The following is a 3,966-nucleotide window of genomic DNA, read 5'->3' on the forward strand; positions in this document are numbered from 1 at the left end:
CACATATGTAACTGAATCCTAGTGACTCTACATTCTGAATTATTTCAATCTGCCTGTTCATTTTCCTAACTTCTACAAATGTCATATTATATCCAGACTAGTCAACACAAGTATGTTGGCATTGTCAGAGAAGAGTTTTTAAATTATAGATTCTTAACTCTTTCATGAATTACTCACTCTGTTTTTGTAGTGATGCCTCATATTATATATATATATATATATATATATATATATATATATATGTACATATATATATATACACACACACATAAATATGTATATACATGTATATGGTATGAAAAGACCATTAGATGTGTTTATTGGTCTGTGAACTCTTGGACAGTAATAACAGTTTTCTCATTATTTCCTATGCTTCATTGTACCACCCCTATAAAATTTTTGTATATTACAAATATTACATTTAAAATATTTGATCACATCATTACACATGTTAAAAGATCTTAGTATAAGAGCATATTATCTGATAAGTAAGTTTCAAATTTTTTCAAATGACATTCATTTTAGTTTGTAATCCAGGTCATTCAGATAATTCTGTAGATCTTGAACCATGTCTAGGACATCAAATTTCCAACCACATTCAACAGTTCCCAATAAATTCATCACAAATTTGGAAAACCTCATTTTCTGTAAATTTCTTTTTTCCTGTATGTTTATTGATTTGAATTTTTTGCTACATGTAATTCTCTAAAACTATTAATGTCATTTTGAAAAAAATACAATTTTATCTCAACCTTTGCCTTCCAATATTTTCTTTATAAATCCTCCTTATAGACAGGTATGGTGACACTGCCTGTAATCAGGAGGCTGAGGTAGGAGGATCCCATGTTCAAAGCCAGCCTCATCAACTTAGTCAGGTCATATGCAACTTTGCAAGACTCTGTCCCTAAATAAAATGTAAACTAAAAAGATGAGGGCTGGGAATGTGGCTCAAAGTTTAGGTGTCCCTGGGTTCAATCCCCGGTTGCCAAAAAGAAAAAAAAAAAAAGAAAAGAAATCCTCATTGTATTTTTTTAAACATTCATCACATTTTATTTCATTTCAGGGGACATCCTGTGAGGCATGGAAGAGGCAAATGCAAATTTGCTGACAGTTTGTTCTCACAGGACTTACACAGCAACCACAGTGGAAACTGCCCCTGTTCCTGGTGTTCGTGATGATATACCTTATGACCCTTGTGGGAAACCATGGTCTGATTTCTCTGATCTGGAAAGTTCCTCAGCTTCACATCCCTATGTATTTTTTCCTTGGAAATTTAGCATTTGTAGATGCTCGGTTATCATCAACAGTGACCCCAAAGATGCTGGGCAGCTTCTTAGACAGGAGCAAGATGATACCTCTAGCTGAATGCAAAACACAATTTTTTTCCTTTGTATTCAGTGCAACCACAGAATGTTTCTCCTGGCCTCAATGGCTTATGATCGTTATGCAGCTATCTGCCACCCTTTACTGTATCCTATGATAATGACCAATAGACTATGCATCTAGCTACTGGTTTTGTCATTTGTAGGTGGCTTTCTTCATGCCTTAATTCATGAAAGCTTTCTATTCAGACTAACCTTCTGTAATTCCAACATAATACATCACTTTTATTGTGATGTTATACCCCTGTTAAAAATTTCATGCAATGATCCTTCTATTAATTATCTATTAATATTTATTTTCTCTGGTTCAATACAAGTTTTCACCATTGGGACTATTCTTGTTTCTTATACCCTAATTATTTTTATAATATTAAATAAGAAGTCTGAAAAGAGCGTCAAAAAAGCCTTCTCCACCTGTGGAGCCCATCTCTTTTCTGTGTCTTTATACTATGGCCCCCTTCTCCTCATGTTTGTACATCATGCATCTTCACAAGCAAATGTTCAAGACATGCTTTCACTATTTTACACTGTCATAATTCCTGTGTTAAACCCCATTATCTATAGCCTGAGAAACAAGCAAGTCATAGATTCACTGGTAAAAATGTGTAAAAGACATTTTTAGAATTTAGATCTCATATCAATATCTGTTCTCTTTTCATTAAAATTTTCACAATATTATGTAGGTAAATGTGGATGTTTTCAGTATCCTTCAAGGATTCTTGCAGTTATTGTTCTTCTATAATATTAATTCTTAAGTTTGTTGTATACAGTTAACTTTTTAAAATTTTATAAATCAAATTTGTAAATATCATTACTTGAGCCTTGGTAATATATAATTAAATTTGCTCAAAGTATAAACACATAGCTAATATCAACTCACTTCAAGTTTAATAAAGAAAACATCATACAGTTAAATTTAAGTTTACATGTTGTCATTAGGAGTGGTTCATAGGATAAACTATGACAAATAAGAGGGAAGCAATTTAGTGTATTTTTCACTTACAAGAGAGAAACCATAGAAATATTTATACTGATATTATTCTGTTATTCTATATTTCTTAGGTCCACTTCACATAATTAAAACAAATCAATCTTTCTTTATTTCCTTCCTCCCTCCCTTCCTTCCTTCCTTCCTTCCTTCCTTCCTTCCTTCTTTCCTTTTCCCTTTTGTAGTATAGATTGAACTCAGGGGCACTTAACCAATGAGCCACATCCCTGCCCTTTTTCATATATATATATATATATTTTTTTTTTTTTTTTTTTTTCATTTTGAGAAAGGGTTTCACTAAGTTGCTTAGAACCTTGCCAATTTGCTGAGGCTGTCATTGAACTCACAATCCTCCTGCCTTAGCATGTGCTTGGGACCCATGTTTGTCCTGCTTTTTGTTCCCCTGAAGGTTACCAACCAAACCCAGGATATGGAGTGAAATAATCACATTCAGTTCATCATTCCAATAACACATGCTGCATACGTATAGTTTGTTGTATTTTATTAATATATTATATTTTCAAGGCACTAATTGTTTCCTGTCAAGTTATGTAGATATTTTCTTGTTTATTTACCTTATAACAAGAAAGCAAAATTGACAATGTAGTCAAGAATCTCTTCTGCTATCAGGAAGGTCTATTACTATAATTCTTCTTCTCCTAGATGAGCAGGTGGGCATTAATCTATGAATGCATGGGCAAGGTATATAACCTGTTATAATTTTGTTGGGTTTGGAACAAAAAATCCAGGCTTATATGAAACAAACTTTCTCTGTAGACTTCTCTTATTTGTATCAGGTCTACAGATTGTTCTTCTCTGATTTGTGCTTCAATACAATCCCAATTCTTCATGCTCCAAAAATTCACGCAAATCGTTAATCCTTTGATGTGACTCCAATATCACTTCTATTTTAGAGTCTTCTTTTATGTTCACTATTTTTTTCATTTCAGTGAGACTCTGGGATTGAGGTAAAATGTGCACTTTTGGAAAGCCCTTATTTTTTTTCCCATATTTTGGGGGGAGTACTAAGGATTAAACCAGGCACTTTACCATAGATTTACATCCCCAGCACTTTTTTTTTGAAACCTGGGTCTTGCTAATTTGCATAGAGCCTCACTAAGTTGTTCAGGCTGGCCTCAAATTTATGATCCTTCTGCCTCAGTCTCCTGAGTCACTGGGATTATAAGAATATGCCACCACTCCCAGCCCAAGTCCTTAGTTTTGACAAAATGTTCAATATTTGGCCTTTTGCTTTAAAATAAATTATGAAAATACATACAAATTATTTAATGGACATTTAAATTTAAAGTATGATATCTTTTAGCTAAGTCCTAATTTTCTGAAATAGTGCTTATGATTTTGGATTAAAATTTTTTCATAACTACAATGATAACATAAGAGAAATACTTTTGACTATGATGATCATCTATTCATTCCTTACATTGGATAGTTAAAAGAATTCATAGTTCCTCTCTGTATATACATCTATATACATACTTTCTTAATAATATTACAAGACCTACTATCATTCAGAATATTGTTGACAAAATTATGACAATGAAAGTCATATTTAAGATTTTGGAGAAAAGCAACTAA

At 32.6% G+C, this 3,966-nt stretch overlaps 1 pseudogene; it reads left to right on the forward strand.

The window, feature by feature from the left end:
• Positions 1 to 1,080: 1,080 nt before the first annotated feature.
• Positions 1,081 to 2,004, forward strand: LOC113177642 (olfactory receptor 5H17-like; annotated as a pseudogene).
• The last annotated feature ends 1,962 nt before the right edge of the window (positions 2,005 to 3,966 follow it).

Source organism: Urocitellus parryii, chromosome 2 (assembly GCF_045843805.1).
Source record: "Urocitellus parryii isolate mUroPar1 chromosome 2, mUroPar1.hap1, whole genome shotgun sequence".
Taxonomy (NCBI): domain Eukaryota; kingdom Metazoa; phylum Chordata; class Mammalia; order Rodentia; family Sciuridae; genus Urocitellus; species Urocitellus parryii.